This window comes from Castor canadensis, chromosome 2 (assembly GCF_047511655.1).
Source record: "Castor canadensis chromosome 2, mCasCan1.hap1v2, whole genome shotgun sequence".
Taxonomy (NCBI): Eukaryota; Metazoa; Chordata; class Mammalia; order Rodentia; family Castoridae; genus Castor; species Castor canadensis.
Window position 1 is genome coordinate 113,996,822 of NC_133387.1, and position 19,245 is coordinate 114,016,066.

The 19,245-nt window shown below is 41.4% G+C and overlaps 1 pseudogene; it reads right to left on the reverse strand.

The window, feature by feature from the left end:
- Window positions 1-1,905: 1,905 nt before the first annotated feature.
- Window positions 1,906-19,245, reverse strand: part of LOC141418137 (ral guanine nucleotide dissociation stimulator-like) — a 502,720-nt pseudogene continuing 485,380 nt past the window's right edge.

A 19,245-nucleotide genomic window follows, 5' to 3' on the forward strand; every position in this document is an offset into this window, starting at 1 on the left:
TTAGAAAAACACATGAAAAAATGCTCAACATCCCTGGCCAAAAAGAAAATGCAAATCAAAACCACATTTAGATTCCACTTCACACCTGTTGGAATGGCTATCATCAAGAACAGAAATAACAAATGTTGAGGATGTGGGGGAAAAGGGAACTTCATACACTTTTGATGGGAATGTAAATTAGTACAACCACCATGGAAAACAATATGGAGGCTACTCAAAAACCTAAAAATAGAACTGCCATATGATCCAGAAATATCACTCTTAGGGATATACCCAAAGGAATTAAGTCAAGTTAAAATAAAGATACCTGCACACACATGTTTATTGCAGCATTATTCACAGTAGCTAAGCTATGGAAATAGCCAAGGTGCCCCACTACTGAAGAATGGATTAAGAAAACTGTGGTATTTATATACAATGGAATATTATTTAGCCATAAAGAAAAATGAAATTTTGTTATTGGCAGGTAAATAGATGGAACTGAAGAACATCATCTTAAGTGAAGTTAGTGAGGTTCAGAAAGTCAAAGGCTGCATGTTTTCTCTCATATGTGGAATGCTGATCCAATACAAATACAAGCAATATTATGACAAACAGGTCATTCTAAGGGGAGGTCACATACAAGAGAGGAAGAAGAAGTTTAGGTGAATATGGTTGATGTAATTCCTATTCAAAAATGAATGTAGAATTGTTAATCCTGTTGAAATCACTATAAGGTGACTAAGGAAGAAAGGAGAAAAAGAGAGGGGATGAAACAATTTGGGTTATAATACATATATACATGGAAATACACAATGAAACTCCTTGTATAGCTATCATAAACATAAAAGTTATTTATTTTTCAAAAACAGAAAACAAGAAGGCAAAACAAGTCTTACATGGGGGGTCTGGTACCAGTGGCAGGGAGGAGGATACAAGGAAAAGTTGTTGCAGGTAAATATACTGGAAATATCATGTACACATGCATGTAAATGGAAAAATGAGACCTGTTGAAACTATTCCAGGAATGGGAAGAGGGAATAAAGGAGAATGATATAGAAGGTAAATTAAACTTTGATACATTATAGGAATTTCTGTAAATGTCACAAATGTACAGTTACATTTCTACAGTAAAGATATACAGATGGATAATAAGCACACTAAAAGTTCCACTCATTACTCATTAGTGACATGTACATTAAATCAGCAGACATCTCCTCCTATCCACTACAGTGGCTACATTTAAAGAAAAAGAAAAGGAAGAGAAAAGGGAAATAATGTTGGTGAGGATATGAAAAAAAATTGGGAGTCCTTCTGTCCTGTTGATGGGAACTTAAAATGGCATAGGTGCTATGGAAAAGAGATTCAAATTTCAGAGGCTGTTCTATGCTCTGTTAAAGAACATCCCGCCTCTAGTCCCAGGTGTTCTGAGGGTCATTTCAGCATATCACACAGTTTAATGGTGAAATGAAGAATTAGTCTGTGTAAGAAGACATAGTTTCTTCAGCAACCTGACCAGGATGACTGGCTTTTCCTACTTCTGCATAAAATAAACAGAGAAATCTCCAAGTTTTTTTTTTATTTCAACATGTGAAAATCTTTACCTCTTTTCAGAACAGGAAATGAAAAAAAAACAAAACCACAATGTCTATGCAATAATAGAAAGAGCATTTAATATAAATATACATATCTAACATTCTATTAACCAAAAATAAATATCAGCACATTCAAACAAGTGTATAATTTTCCTTTTCATACCAGTACTCAGTCTCCTTCCCCCTCCCTCCAAGTCCTGATTCCCACAGCTCAGGATGCACTGGGGATGTCAATTTGTGTAACATGAATGAAAGATACCTTTCAGGCCTCAGCAACTCTATTGTAGAAAAGGCCTGAGCCCCCAGCCATCCAGACCCTTGGGCAAGACCCTTACAATATGCCTTTGGAAAATCGGAGTCCTTTGCACTTACTCCAAGGCAGGGTCCATCTGGCACCACGCTTTCCCACTGCCCACCTGTTGAGTTTTCTTTTCTTCAGGACAAACTGATAGTTAGCAGATGAATTCATGCCAAAATATACATTAGAATTATCAGAAATCTTCATCTCTGGTGTATGAGAGAGTTTTGTTCAGGGACACTCATGTGGAATGTGCCACCCCTACCACTTGGAGCTTTCTCCAGTACCCATCTGATCCACAGCACTGAGATTCCTCAGTCAAGCTCCAGAGCCACCTATATCTCATACCTGTGACTCCTGGCTTCAGAAAGATATGCTAAGGTTTCATAATACCTAACGACTCTTTCTCAGACAGACACGTGGCTTCTACCATGCTGCATATCTCAGCCGGCAGCTAACAAAGGGTCTTTCTATCCTCCTATATGGTTGATTTTCTGGGAAGGGCCTCCAACCACAGCAAGCTTTCAAGAATCTAAGACATCTTCCCTGAATGCTGCCTTACTTAGGACAAGACACGAAAAGTGCAATACTTGATCAGGCCTCCTCATCTGGGCTCCAAAGAAGCCTCTACACAGTTACTGGGCTCAAGGTCTGGTGTGAATCAATGGTAGGTAGGACTCCTATCTAGGTCTTTAGCTTTCCCTAAGCCTCAGTCTTCTTTTTCCTAATACGGGGGACAATCCCATCTGCCCACCTATCCAAAACCATGCAAGCCACTACAAGAAGATTTATGATAAAACTAGGGACAGTTCAGTGCTGAAAGTCTGGGTAATGGCAGGACATGGAAGTTCAGTTCAATGGAAAGAAAGCAGAGCTATGACAATGTGTACAGCAGACTTTGTAGGTCACATACATCCCAGGTTCTTTCTATCACTAGGAGGAATCTGATGTATACTCTGGCCTACTTTTCCTGACAGGGACACAGTCACAGGTGACTTGGAACTGCCCAAGTTCTCTGAGTCAGAACTGCTAACAGTTCTACGGTTCTTCTGCTTTCTAGATCACTAACTCAGAAGCCAACAGTGTGTACATTCTATGTTACATACATGGATTTTAACATTTGACACTTCCATTCATAAGCATGTTTTTTCTTATTAGCCAGAAAGTGTCTGTTCTAGTGGGCAGTGAAGTCCCTTACCATGATGTTCTCTTTGCACTAACTGTTCACATCAATGTGCATGGATGTGGATTTATTCAGCTGCTCAGGTAGTCAAGAGACTCTGATATGACAAAAGCTGCTCCTAGAAAGTTCACTGTGTGCACAATGCCCATGCTAACCCTGCTGCACTGACTTCCTCAGCTCAGGGTTTTGGACCTTGTGATGGGAATGGTGCTATCCTTGACCCTCTGCCATTTCCCCAGATGTGTGATTCTTCAACTTACTGCAATCTTTTGAGATTATTTGTACCAGCTCATAGTCCTCTGGATCATCAATGTCTAAATTGTTTTTCTCCATGGCCTTGAGGATGATGACTGGAGCTTTATCCTGATTGGTCACCTGGACCAGTGAAGGGGGCGACTCATCAGGACAAGGATGCTACAGTGGCATACCAAGGTAATGTCCAGGAGAGACACTCCATAGTCACCACAGCTCTAAATACAGGGCTCAAATCAAAGCAAATTCTAACTGGCCACCTCCACAGCCACCAGTCTGTTGTGGCTCCTCATTTCCAAGACCGGATTGGCAAGGAAGTCATAGACACCACCCTCCCACCATGGAGATTCCAAATGTTACAGCTAACTTATGCTCAAACAACATGGGTTCCATCTTGCCCCAAGAGAAAGTCAAGTTCCAGAATGTGACACCTGGTCATCTACTGTTCCCCACATCATCTCTTCTCAGCACAGTTCCTTCAACTCATGTCTCCTCACTGTCCCAAATTTGCAGGCCCACTCTGCCTGGGGTTTCAGTACTTTGCTTCCTCAATCTTCTAATCATAATCCTTGAGTGCTGACCACTGCCTTCTATGCCCTTGTGTGTACTTCCTGACCCCACTTACCAGGATGCTCTAAAAATGTTGCCATTTTTGACCTCCAGGCTCACATGGATGATACAGTAGTCGCCCACCTGCTTGTTGTAAAGGGCTTTCTACAGCAGGTGTTGCAAACCCCAGAGATAGGGAACTTATTGCTACTGGTGGTGGCTGCAGTCTTGCTGGATGCTGGCACTGAGGAGGGTTTGCTCGAAGTGGAGCTAATGCTGGAAGACTCAGAGGATGACCAAGAGTCTGACCTGCAGAGCTGTGAGAGACAGCAATATCAGATGTCCAGACCCTGCAGGGTGCTCCAGCCTGGAAGCCAGGTCTAAGTATTCTAGAAGCTGTCTTCAGGAGCTGGGGCTTCTGCTCCCCTTGTGTGGACATTGAATGGACAAAGCTGGCACCTTGGAGAGGAGTCAAAGGATGGGAGATCACCTTTTCCTGGCCACCAGGAGACTTCAGGATACAGCTCACGTTGATCCTCTGTATGTCCAAGCTGGAGGACCCAGTTGAGTTTGTGCAGAATTGGTCACACCAAGTGCTGAAATTTTTGTTGCACTTGAGCTGGTCCCAGGGCTTGGTACTGGACTCTTTGTTGGGGGCCTGGCAGCTAGACAAAGGGGCTCGGTTAAGTGAAGGCCCTCCAAAAAGACATATTCTACCCTCAGCATCCCCTCAGCAGTCTATGTTCACGGAGCAGTGCTAGTAGCTCTGTAAATCCTCTGTATCCCTTTTGTCCCAGGCATCTGAGGGATCAACACATTTCACTAAGGAATAAATTGAGGCCAAGGCAGCTGAAGGAATTCACCTCATTTACAGGGGTGTTTGCAAGTGGGATGGGATCCCAGCACAAGCCTGTCTAGCCTACAAGAAGGAGACTTATCTGTCCATGCCCACCTGCACCCAGGTACTTAATTCCTCCCAATGGCTGTATTCTTGGTCTTGTGGGTAGTGCTAGCTGACATGGATGGAGGCCCCAAATCACATGAAAGCTTGTAACTATGGAAGGGAATGCTGAGGCTAAAAAGAGCCACATCCTGACTCCTGCCCAGGGCCTACTTGAAAGCAAGAGCCTGACTGCCCAGCCCTCACCTGCCAACAATGTGACACTGACCCAAGCCATATCACAAATGCTCGTGTGAGCCAGCCCTAGGTACAACCCATTCTGGTTACCCATTAGTGCCTTGCAGACCTCACCTTTGTGCCTCACTGAGATGCTCCATGCCACAGAACCACACCCCAAAGTGCTCCTGGGGTGAAATGTTGTACTTATGGCAAGTAACCTGCAGCTGCTTGATCTGGCTGATCACATGGAACTCCTTAGCCATGGGAAAGGACAACATGGTGACAGTTGTGAGCAGGTGTCAGCCGGGGCAGTTTTGCTTTAGGAAGCCTCTTTCCCTCAATTCTACCCAGAGCCCTTCTTCCACGTTCTCACAGCCTGCTTTGAACAGCCACTCCCACAAAGCTGGCCTGATCCACCTGAGACCTGCCACCTTCCTATGAACAGCCCCTTCTCTCAGCATCAAATATTACCATAAATCAATAGGTGGCAAGGAGTTCAGTGAAATAGCCAGTCAGATACTCCTCATCCACTCCATGAGTTAGGGCAGCATCTACTCACCTTCCTCATCTTCTCAACGTTGATGATTCTCTCCTATAAGGCAAAGAAGCAATGTGCTTAGAATGTGGCCTCTCAACAATTGAGGACCACAAACTCCTCTGCAATACCAGGAAAGGCCACCAGGTGATAGGGTGCACCTGTACCTCTACTAGGCCCTTCTTTCAATCCATGGCAAGGACACATAGGGGTAGACATTTGAAGCACTGTTTTGCCCAACACTTAGTAAGGACATAGGAGAGACTGAAATTTCAGGTGTGAAGACCGTGATTTTTCCAGGAGCTGCCTCCACTTGGAAGAGCTGGCTTCACTCCTCTGCTCAGTTACTATGTGAGAGCCTTGCCAAACCAACCAAACTGTAGATGTGCTATAAGGCAGCTTTCTGGCATTATTAGGTAGGACGAGTGTGATGCTTACAAACTGGGTGAGGTGGGGCTCTCAGGAGTGCTAGAGGGCAGGGGTCAGCCAAAGGTCTCTCCCTGAAACCTGTTCCCCTCCCCCTAGCTCAGGTTCACTCACATTAAGATAGTCCTTCATGGCATTGTCCAACATCACTAGGTCAGTGAGAAAAATGCCAAGGTAGGGGATGGTGCCCTGGATGAAACACAGACTTCACAAAGGGCGTAATAAACAAGTCCCAGCTCCCCTCCAAAAAATGATGTTCAGTCTGACACCATTCATCCCAGGGATTCCCACTCAAGAGTAACCTGCAGATCTTTGGACATCTCTCTTAAGTGAGATGTTTCCCCAGACATCTAGGAGTGCAAATACCTCTATATAACTCCCACACTAGTCTCTGGCAGATCTCAAAAGTATGTGGCCCTTACCCATTGTCCTTATAGACTCTGCTGTTTCAGGAGGAGGCAGTATTTCCTTCACAATGTCACTTGGTTAGGGCACAGATATACCAGGGATCAGAACCAGCCCTGAAGGGTATTTCAGGAAGCCCAACAACAAATGGGAAAGGCCTGTTGAGCCCATCTCTCCACCTGTTCCCAGGGATACCATGGCTTCAGACACGATCACTTACCATCTCCTTGGACTGCCTCTCTGTCCTCTTGGACTTCCAACTTATGGCTGCAATTTTGGATATTCTCCCCTGCCAAGATTGAGAATGGAATTAGGGAATCCTGTCTTCTTTCTGCCCTTGACTATCTAAGGACTTGACCTGATTCCAACTCTCTTTCCACTGATATGAAAATTATTCATCAAGCCCCTATTCCAGCACTTCTATTTGGGAATCCTTGATGGTCATGTAGCATTCCTTCTTCCTGTTTTCTCCTATGCAAAGTGCACATGTGAATACATCTGCGTTATGGAGTCTGGGAGTTCTCAATATCTCTTTCCTGTCCTCCTGTTTTCTGTTATCCTGACTCCAGCCTTTGCCAAACTCTTCCTCAGAACCTCTGCACCTGTCTTTGACTGCCTGGAACCCCTTTTCTCTCCTTATGTAAGCTCTCAGACTCAAAATTGATCCATTTGCTAGATATGGAAACTGAGGGCTAGAGAGGACTGTTGAGTGCACAGGGCCCTTCAGTTGCTCAAGGAAGGGAGGCCTCCAGCCCCCATCTGGACAGTAACCATGGTCCTATCTTATGACCCTTGGTCTGTTCCAAGAATACTTGCTGAACTGAGCCATAAAGTGAAATGTACAACAAAGCTTGACATCTTCCTGTCCAATCCCCTGAAGTCTCTGCACCCACTTGGGACCTAATGTCGAGGTAAATGCTTCTAGACTCCACCGAGCCTTTCAGGATATCCTTTGGCATAAAACTCTGCTTTTGTCCGCTGAAGTCTGAGAATACCCCAGGGACTATCTCTGGTTGACCAGGGGTGTGCAGCATTGACACTTTGCTTCCTCTTTTTCATTAAAGCTTCTGGAGTAAGTCAGAAAAATCCAATGCTGAGTTCATCTCAGGTAGATGCTAACCTCCCATGGGTCTTCTCAGGTGGGCTGACCCTCAGCATCGTTTGCTCTAGGGGAGATTTGGGTACATATGATTCATCCAGATTTGAATCCTGGGTCTGGACAATTGGACCTAAATTTGGCTTCAGCTTATGCTACTGGCTGATCACTTGGGACACCTGAAGCTCCAGGTCTCTGCATTGTATACCCACAATGAAGAGTGTTGGTGGCTTAAATTCATGAGGTCAGATTGGGCTGTTAAGGGAAGGCAGTCACATACACTTCCATCCATCCAAAAGGTGGCTGGCGCTAAATCCCAGAAGACCAAACATCCCTTACTCCTGAATCTCAACCACTCTCCTGGAACAATCATGCTGCAAAATCTGCATCCTATTAGCAGGACTTTCTGAATCCAAAACTGCCTACTATGTACCTAACTGACACACACATTCTCTTCTCTTCATTTTGAACAGATATTACTAGAATCTTTTAAACACTATTAGTGACCAGCATGGTGGATCAAGATTGTAAGCCTACCTACACAGGAGGCAGACATCAGCAAGATCAGAGTTCTACACCAGCCTTAGGAATTACTTTTCAAGACCCATCTCAATCAATGTCTCAGCTTGGTGGCATGTGCATGTCATCCCAGCATCCCAGGGAAACACAAATAGGGAGATTACAGGCTGCAGGGGTCTGGGCGTAAAGTGAGACACTATCTCAATAATAACTAAAACAAAAATGTCTGGTGATGTGGTTGATGTGGAAAAGCAGATGCCTAGCAATCATAAGTACCAGTGTTCAAGCCCCCACGAGAGAATGTACAGGGGGGCTCCAAAAACTAAAGTCCCAAAAAAACAATGACCCTGTGAAGAAATGGGCAAATGAACTGAACAGAGCTTTTTCAAAGGAAGTAGTTCAAATGGTCAAAAAACACATGAAGAAATGTTCAATATTCCCAGCCATAAAGGAAATGAAAATCAAAACCACCTCACTCCTATTACAATTTCAACCACTATAGAAAACAGTATGGAGCTTCCTCAAAAAAATTAAAAATAGAACTTCTGAATGATCCAGCAATACCACTCCTAGGGACATACTCAGAAAAATGTAAGTAAGGTTATAATAAAAACACCTGCACACCCATGTTTATTGCAGCATTGTTAACAATAGCTAGGCTATTTAACAATCAAGATGCCCCAGAGCTGATAAATGGATTAAAAATGTGATATTTATATACAATGGAATTTTTTTCAGCCATAAAAAGAATGAAATTTTGTCATTTGCAGGTAAATAGATGGAAATGTAGAACATGATCATAAGTGAAGCTAGCCAGGTCCAAAAAGCCAAAGGCCACATGTTTTCTCTCATATGTAGAATATAGGCCCAATACAAATAAAAGAAATATCATGAAAAACAGAATACACAAAGGTGAGGTCAATAACAGGAGTAGGAGGATAAAAGAAGGAAAATAAGAAGATGTGGTTAATATACTATCTATACCAGAATGAATATAGTTTTTAAACTTGTCACCATAAGAAGGGGACTAAGGTTGAAAGAAGAAAAATAGAGGGGATGAATTAATTCAGGTTATAATACATGGAAATGATACAATGAAACTCTCTGTATAGATATCTTATACAAACAAAAATGTCTTTCAAAAATGGAAAACAGGAAGGTAAAACAGGTCCTGTCTGGAGGTTGGCACCAGTGGGAGGGGGGAGGATGTAGGGAAAGGGTGTGTGAGGGTAAATATCGTGGAAATATTATGTACTCATCTATGAAAATGTAAAAAAATGAGACCTGTGGAACTGTTCCAAGAATGGGAAGAAAGAACATAAAGGGGAATGATGGAGGGCGTGAATTCAACTATGATATATTGTAGGAACTTTTCTGAAGGTCACAGTGTACCCCCATTATAATGATAATTAAAAATAAAATTTAAAATAAAACTTAGTCATAGAAAACTGTGTTTTTAAAATATACATATCAATATGCATATGACTAGTGTGTGATACAGATCATAAATTCATAATTTAAGAATCCTAGACATTTTCATTATGCATAAAAATTCTGGAAAGGCAGGAGACCTTCTGTGGCATATACACATGCACATGTTGCTGAATGGTTTCTTATGGGGGCTAGCATATGCAGTCCTGGTCAGTGACATGTTCCAAGCTGCTTTTGAAGCACTCCAAGGTGCTAGAAAGATTCATGATCTTTCTAGCTGATTGAGTGAGGACCATATCTTTCTAGTTCCCTAAAATACATAGCAATGATATAGATCAGAAACACACATTTGTTTGTATGAGCTTAAGCCTGCTTTCCATATAAACACATGCCCACACTAAGTGTTACATGCAGTGTAGTTTTACAAGTAACAAGACATTTTAATTTTTCAATGAGTGAAAATATTTAGTCCTAACAAATGACTACATTGTTTCTCAAAAGCCATTTTTAAAAACAGCTTGTCATCTAGATGTGTGATTATGCCTGCAATCCCAGCTACTGGGAAGACAGAGACAGTAAGATCTTAAGTTTGAGGCTAGGCATGGCAAAGTTAATGAGATGATCTCAAGATAAAATATAAATAAACGGTCTGAGGACATTGCTTGAGTGGTAGGTAGAATGCTTACCTACAATGCATGAGGTCCTGTGGAATAGAAAAGTAAATAAATAATAAATAAATAAAGCTTGGGCAAAATGTCAAGTGAAAGAAGCCAATAAGAACAGGCTATATACTATGTAGATACATAGCATGAAGCCTATGACATTCTGGAAAAGGCAAAACCACAGGAGAACAGTGAAAACATTAGGGATTACCAATACTAGGACAGAAGAGTGGATAAAATGGAGGAGCACAGATTGTTAGGGCAGCAAACTAATCTGTACTAGGGGGGTGGATACATCATATAGATTTGTCTAAACTCAGAGGAAATCTACTGCACACTGGGATTCAACTATATGCCAATGCAGATTCATCAATGTACCACTCTGGTGGGGGATGATGGCTGTGCACGTAAGGGCAGATTACATATGGAAGATCTCTGCACTCCATACTCAATTTAGCTGTGAACCAAAAACTGCTCTTAAAAAATAAAGTTTATTAATTAAAAAATATTTTGAATATATACAGTGCAGGGCAGATACGATACAACTAAAACCATGCTTTCCATAATATCCCACCCTTATATCTTGTTTCTTCTTATTAATCATATTTCACCAATCTTCAAGATAGTTCAGAACATGTAAATTGTAGCCATAAATGGTGGTGCACACCTTTAATGCCAGCACATGAGGCTGAAGCAGGAGGACTGTGAATTCAAAGTCAATCTGAGCTACATAGTGAGGCCCTATCTCAAAAGCCAATGCATATGTGATGTGTCTTAAGTAAGGTCTTAACAAATGTGAAACTAAGGAACTAAAGTGCTTTCAAACATCTGGTGTTTTTCTTTGAGCATAAATAAACCCTTTGATTGGGGAAAAATATAATGCAGTGTGTAGGAATAATGCTATTCAAGACTAAGAGAGACCACACCGCAAAATAAAGAGCACAATGTGTGGTGCCAAGCCAGTGGTGTCTGTGGAAATTTTGTTGCCTACCTGTAAGATGAGACAGTGGGCCCATGGTGCCTGTGTGGCCAGCCTCCTTCTGCCTCTGGATCTCAGGTTTTTGTGCAGCCCACTCTCAAGAATCACTATGAGGACACTTGACAAGGGTGTTGATACCAGCAAGAATCCAGCTGGAGCCTGTGTCCTCCCAACTTCCAAGTCATCATCTTCCTCCACCTCATTGTCTCTTCAAGGACCCAGCTCCAGGTCTTTCTGCCTGCTCTGTGCCTCTTCTTGCCTTAAAAACTCATGCAGACATGTCTCTGGCTGTGCATATCTGTCGGATCTCTCTGGACACCTCTATGCTGCTCTCCCAAGCCCTTCAGACACCTTAGGTCTCCTCCTTTTTCATTTCTTAGCTCAAAAGGTTAACCAATTCTTGGGTTCAGAGAAATATTTGTGTTACAGAAAAATAGATGTGTGAGCAGATAAGAACTAGCCCTGAATGTGACAGTTACAAATCACCAGTTTCCACTGTGAACCAGCTCTTTTCAGGCTGAGGAGTGAGTGGTTTTGCCAATGTTGTGCAGAGAGCTCCATCCACAGCCAGGACAGGGAAAGAAGAGATAGCCTACATCATACACCCACCCCATCAAAGCCATAGGAGTTCACTTATATGCACTGCCTGATCATACTCAGTCTTCCTAATGCTCTTTGAAATGGGTGTTATCTACTCTGTTTGAGCCTCAAAAAGACTAAGTAGCCTGCCCTATGTCACTCAGCTGGCTCAAGGCATAGAACTCAGCCTGTTTGAGGCTGAGCTCTTGCTCCATCCATTACACCACTTGTTATGACATCAGTGATGCAAAAGTCAAAAAGAGTCTGTACCTGAAGATACTTGAGGATGATAGTGCCTTACAAGCCATGGCGCTGAATCAATGAGAATGGTCCTGAAGCAGCTGTGCAGAGCAAGAGAACCCATGAGAGAGCTACAACCTCATGGCTTCCCAGCCCACAGCCAGCCCTTAATCAATGATCCATCCAGTCCTTCCACAGACATCAACTGAATGTCTACCATGTCTATGTCTTTCTAGACGCTGGAAGGCCACATCAATGACCGTTCAGACACACCTCCTCAGCATTCAGCTTTCACTTGATAGGCCTTCCTTAGGGGTGTTTCCCACACTAAGGTCTCTTCTTCTCCTCCACCCCTCACTCTCACTCATATCTCCCCATTTCAACTTTTTCCTAGTACTTATCAGTACCAAAGCTTACACTGTCTTTTAAGTTTGTTTTTAAAAAGCATTGGCATTATTGGTCTTACCTAAAGTTAAATTCTCCCTTCTGCTCATGCATAGATATTGTTCTGCACACCTGGATCCTAGGCTCAGCCACCCATACCCACAAGCAAGTCCACATTGGGGCTGATTACCTTTCCTCTCTGATGGTGGACTTTGACCATGTGTTCACAGTGCCCTTCTTTGGGTAAACCAAGGTAGTGTCTTCCCTGTACAAAATTCTCCCCAGCCACAAAGTTTGCTCACTTGTACCCAATGAATCCATAGTGTACATATCCAGTGTCTCTAATAGCTGAATATTCCTACATGAAAAGACTGAATATGTATGAACCCCAGTGGATAGAGGCATGAGCATATGAAGGCTCCTGGCATTTATTCACTTATTCATTCATTCAACAGGCATGGATAAGCATTTTATATGTTCTTATCCTTATATGGTAGATTTCTAATTGTCAATAGACAGAAGAGATACTTCTAGAACAGCACATGGTAGTTAGAGTCATAATGGGGAGGTCAGGCTAAAATGGAGGAGCCTGGGTAGGCCACCTGACCCTAGATAAGGTAGGTTAAGGAAAGTTTCCTAAAGAAAATAACACCTAATCTAAGAATAATAATAGAATGGAATAGCAATCTAAATAATAGTAAAATTCTAGTAAATCAAAGAAGGTGGGAGAGTAAGCATATAGTATAAAATGAACTCTGAAGGAGCAGGGGTACAGAGCCAGCACGGCAGAGCTCTACACAGGTACAAAGGTTATAGTCTCCTCAGTCTTCCTCTTGCTCCTCTCTGTTCCTCTTGGTCTGGTCAGACTCACTCGTGGGTCATTCATTTCTCCTCCTGGACTCTCTTCACCCATCTCAACAGTACCTGCTGCCATCAGCTGCCTCAGAGTCCTTCACCCCAATATCCCTGAGAGAGCTATGAACAGTTGTGTTAGGAGACTGGGTCCTAGGGAGGTGGCCATGTGTGAACACATGTGGAATTTTTAACAGCAATGGCTATTCTGTGTTTTCAGATGGTTCCTACACCTAATGCTCTCAGATTGGAGAAAGTCCTAAAAAATATTGTTACCCTACAAGCAGCTCATGGTATTCTCCTTCAACAGTGCCATTAAAGGGAAATGTGCAGTCCTGAATTTCACAAATGTGGCCCAGTAGATGAATTAATTCATTTACAATATAAAATCTCACCATGGCTGGACACCATGCTGAGTATTGTTGAGACACAGAGTTCAATAAGAGATTGGTTCTGTTCTCAGTGAGGCCACAGAGACTACTGTGGGAAAGGAGGCATTAGAAACTAAAATGCAAGCAGCAAGTGCTGGGGCTATGGGAAATTTAGGTCACTATATGGACCACTAAGCACACATTGGCAGACCACATCTTCTCTGCAGCTACTGCACATGAATGATTGTGACATGGCTGCTGCATGAAAGAAAGGTTAACTCTAGTAGAGCAGGGAAGAGATGCAAAAAATGAGTATAAATTATTTTCTTTGGTAAACAGCTCCTCAAGGTCCTTGTGGAAAAGATGGGCCATCCTTCTGGATAATATGTCCCCAACTCTAGGCAACAGAGCATAGCTGGAGATTATGTCATGGAGACAGGAGAAGCACATATGAGCAATAGCACAGTGACCAGAAAGCCCAGCATAGGGTTAGGAAGTGGCTGCACAATGTGGCTCAAGCAGGATCCAATGAGGTTGGAGAGGGTGAGCCAGATTCCTCCTGGCTTGGTAGCCAGACTAAGAAGGTTGTGCTTTGTTTTCAAAAGAAGCTCAGGGGTAATCTATGCATCCCCTGATAGGCAAGCTCTGAAAACTGGCAAGGGGAAATTACTAAGCCTCTTCTTACTCAAGCAATCCACCTGCATAGATAATGAGCACACATATTCACTTTCTGCAGCATCTCCATGGTTTCTGACAGCTTCTCCAGCATCTAACACACTTGACACTTCCCAGTAACACTTACAAAGAAACAGCCAATGATAATGAAGGGTAAATACCTGCAAGCGTGTGCATCGCTGCTGTGTAGAAGGCTAAGTCATAACACATGTGTAGGGACTCTCCTCCCTGCTCAAAAAGTTAACTTTGAAGGAACACAAGAAACTAACCTTCAGAAAGGATTACAATTCCTAGTTTAGTTCAAAGCATTGATTTTGCAGCTAACACTCCTATTATCTATTTTTTCTTCTCATTCCATTCTCTTGAAATGCAAAGGAAAATGATTGTAGGTTGTCAGACCATGATGACCCACATAAAGAAGGATGAAACCCTGCACTTTGCAATGGTGTGGATGGATCTGGAGGGCATTGTGTTAAGTGAAACAAGCCAGGCAAGAAAGATAAGCACTGTGTCTTCTCATTTATATGTGGAATCTAAAAAAGTTGACCACATAGAAGTTGAGAGTTAGAATGGTGGCTCCTAGAAGAGGGTGGCGAGGATGGTCCACGGGTATAATGTTACACTTAGATAAGAGTAAGGAGTTCTGGTTGTATGACACAGCAAGGTGTGTATGGTTAACAATAAGACATTGTATATCTGGATGGTGGAAGAGTACCTGCCTAGCAAGTGTAAGGCTATGAGTTCAAAATTCAAGAATCACAAAAAAAGACATTCTATATCTCAAAGTAGCTAGAAGACAGGATTTTTAATGTTTTCCAAATAAAGAAATCGTAAGTGTTTGAAGGTAAATGCTAATTAGCCTGATCTGATCATTGCCCAATGTATACATGTACCAAAACATCAAATGGTATCCCAAAAATATGTACAACTAAATGTCAGTCAAAAATCAACACCCAAGAACAGTGGCTCAAAACTGTGATGCTAGCTTCTGATGAGGCAGAGATCAAGAGGATGTGGTTCAAGACAAATTGGGCAAAAATTTCATGAGACCCCATCTCAAACAATGGCTGGGCATGTTTGTTCATGTCTGTAATCACAGACCGGCCCAGGCAGAAAGCAAGACCCAATTTCAAAAATAAAAATCAAAAAGAGCTGGAGGCATGACATAAGTAGTAGAGCACCTACCTAGCAAATATGAGGCCCTGAGTTATGCCAAAAATAAATAAACAAACAAAATTAAAAAAATTAAAAACATGATGTTAAGTGGAGCTACGGTGTAAATTCCCTTTATGGAAGACTAAAAAAAAAATCAACATGAAAGATGAGATTAGTGAGGAGCAAGTTGCCAGAAACACTTCCAGTTCAAAAGGAAATTCGAAGGAGAGCAGTAAAGTCTAACACAGTATAGTTTAGGATCAGAAGCAATGACAAGATGAGGCAGGAAGCTCTGGAAGCAGCATTCATATACCACACAGCGATCGTTCCTATTTCTAGAGATAACTGTTTCACTGAGTACTTCTCCTCAGCCATTGAGATGGTACAGCTGTACACAACTAACAGCACAGTTAGCAAGCAACACAGTTTACACAAAATAGGTCACCTTGTTGGTGGCATATCTAAGGACAGCACCTCTAATCTCCATGTGTGACTGAATAAAAGGTAAGACACTAGGAAAGGGTATGGACCATCCAAACAGCCCTGTCACTTCCAGAAAGAGTGACTTGGGCAGGTAGAGCACCTCTGGGGCTCTCTACACTACAAGGCACAAATCCACAGCTTAAGGCAGCAGGCTATTTCCATAGCATGACAACAGGATGGAGTGTTTAAGATCAAGTTTCCTTTGACCTAACACTGAGGAGTGGATCAACTATTTAGTGTTGGGTTGAATTTAAAGAGAGCAAAAGCCAACAGGTGCCTGGGATTTTCCTGTTATTAGATACAACTGCAAGAGTAATTTTCTGTGTGAAGTGAACATGTTCTGGGTACATGTGTAATTGTAGGACCCTGGACTGCCAGAGTATGGACACAGAAAATTGTTTGTATATGTAATGTTGAGATATTACAAGTAAATAGAATACAAGGTTTTGCTTCTGAAAATTACTTAGTTTTAAAAATAAACTTTGGGCTGGAGGAGTGGCTCAAGCAGTAGAGTGCCTGCCTAACAAGTATGGGGTCCTGACTTCAAACCCCAGTACAGCCAAAAAAATAAAAATAAACTTTGAATAATCCAAATCATAAATGAATGCCAAATAATAAGCCAAATAATGAGAAGAAATTATTGGGCCTGAATCACTCTGTGTGGAAGCCAACTTCAGGGTATCAAAAAAGTTGAAGCCAAAAAGACTATTTACCCTGATTACATGTTAATTTCCACTTGGTTATTTTCCACTTGGTAAGCGAAAATATTCAGCAAACTAGGGGGTTTGATTACCTTTGATCTGTCAACAGGACTTTTTGCCAGTGTCCAATCAATACAAATAGTCCCTCTAGGTACTTCTGAAACCTGTTCATGGTTTGCTGCTATGAAGAAAATCCATCAACTCTTTCGTGGTCCACTCTTCTTTTTCTAATGTAACATTCTTTCCAACAGTTTCATTAGGAAAAATTTCCAAAACTGGATGAAACAACATGCTTTTGGAAATTAGCCAGTGAGGGTTGTGTAGGAGGTCATTCCTTAAGAGAGCCCTTCCCATTTAGCGCAATCTGGATTTCTGTTTCAAGGTCACAATGAGTTACATTCTGAATCAAAGACATGTTGAAAAATAAGCCTTTACTTAGATCAAGTCTATAGTCACTTATTATTCCACTGGAGGTCTCTACAACTGTTTTTTTAATCACTATTAAAAGGTTATTTGGATGCTGAGCAAGTGTCAGCAACAGATTTAAAACATCCCAGTTACCCTTCTTTAAACTACTCCAAAGAACTTCTAGGAATTTCTAATTTCTGTTAACAATTTTTTCCAAAAAATGACTTATTTCATGAATTCTTCCCCATTTTGTGTCTTGAGGACAGGTGTGATTAGAAATTGTGTTAAGCTGTAAAAAGTCCATTTTGTTAATTATGTTATTTATTTATTTGTATTTTTTACATTTATTCATATGTGCATACAATGTTTGGGACACCTCTCCCCCATGCTCCCATCCCCCTTCCCCTACCCTCCTAACTTCTAGTAATGACCTGTTCTTCCCTCTTGTGCTCCAATTTTCTTGAAGAGAAAATGTATGAGACAATGAGAAAGACATAGCATTTTTGCTAGTTTGAGATAAAGATAGCTATACAGATAGATATCTAGTATTGCTTCCATGCACATATGTATTACAACCCACATTGGTTCATTTCTGCTACACCTTTATACTACTTCCTCATCACTGCCAGTTTAAAATATATTTGCTTTCCTATAGTGAACACATCAGCCACATTCAAGTTTTAGGTTTCCTTCCCTTTCCCCATTTCTCCCATTTTTGTTCTCCCTTTAACATGTGACCCATGTCCAATAATATTACTGCATTTCTTTTGGCCTTCTGAGCTTGGTTAACTTTGCTTAAGATGATCTTTTCCAGTTCCATCCATGTACTTGCAAATGACAAAATTTCATTCTCCTTTGTGGCTAAGTAAAATTCCATTCCTCATAAATACCACATTATCTTAATCCATTCATCAGTAGTGGGGCATCTCGGCTGTTTCCATGGTTTGTCTTTCATGGAAGACAATGATATAAATCTTGCTTGAATGCCAGCCCTCAATAACTACCAAAATAGGGTCTCTAATGTCCAATGCAAACAAGCTTTTGATTACAGGATAAACAGTTGCCTTTAAACTTGAGAAAATGCTCATCAATTTGTCTTCATTCATTGAGGTAAGAAATTGTTCCAATTTCAGAACTTCTAGAAATTTATTTTTGGGGATAAAACTGTAATTCATACTAATTTCATGTTTAATGCATTAGCAATGGAAAAATTAAAATAAATCATGATTTTTAATCATTTTTATTCATTTTATAATTATATCATGGGAGGGTAATGTTAAGCAAAAGATGATATGCTAAAATAATTCTAGATGAAACTTAGTATTTTGTTGCCAAATTATGAACAGTACAGGAATTTCATACACAATTCTATTGCAAGTCTTTGAGCCTAATAATCTAAAAATCCATACTGCTTGCTTTTAGAAAAGAGGAGAAATGACCATAAAGTAATTCTTGATTTTACCAGGAAAATTAAGGTCTGAAAAAGTAGAAATCCTATCTATATTGTCTATGAATTTTAAAATTACTTTATCACTTAGACACTGTGATGGCTTTGCAATGTTTCTACCCGGCTAGACTGATGAATATCCACAGAACTCCCTTTGCCATACATCTGTGGGCTGGGTAAACTATAAGGGAGAGTCCCTGCAAAGAATCAAAGGGGAAATGGAAATCAGATACCTTTTCATAGCATAAATATGCTTTCTACCAGCAACAAATCTAACAATAATTAAGATGTTGCTGAGAAGGGACTTTGTAGAAGTAGTTAAAGCCCCTAATCAGTTACCTTCAAGTTAGTCAAAAGGAAAATTATCATAGGTGGGACTGACATCATCAGGTGGATGTAGAGACCCCAACAGCAGCTGTGTAGGCATCTGCTCTCTCCTTCCCCTGAATCTTCCCTCTGTAACACCATCTGGACCACAAGCTTCAGCCCATACCGCTGGTGTCTCTTCCTGTCATAATCTTCCCTTCCTGCACCCTGCTCTACTGAGTTTGGATTTGCTTATCTAGCCCCCAAGATTCCACAGGCCAAATCTTTCTGTTAAGTCTGTGGTATAGTGATGGTTCCATGGTTATGCCCTGACTCACAGAACATGTATTAAATTGGAATTTCCCACTAGCATTTTCACTAGGAACCTTCAAAGAGATTTTAAAAGACTAATAATAAAAATAATGTGACTAACAATTTTAATGTTTCCAAATACAAACATACCTGCCTAGCAGGCATGAAGACCTAAGTTCAAACCCCAGTACCATAAAAAAACAAATACAAACATCACAGTAGATTAATCAGAATGAAAATACTGAAATCCTTTGTGATCAGACACTTAAGAGAGCATTTCAAATAATGTCCATGCTACATGTG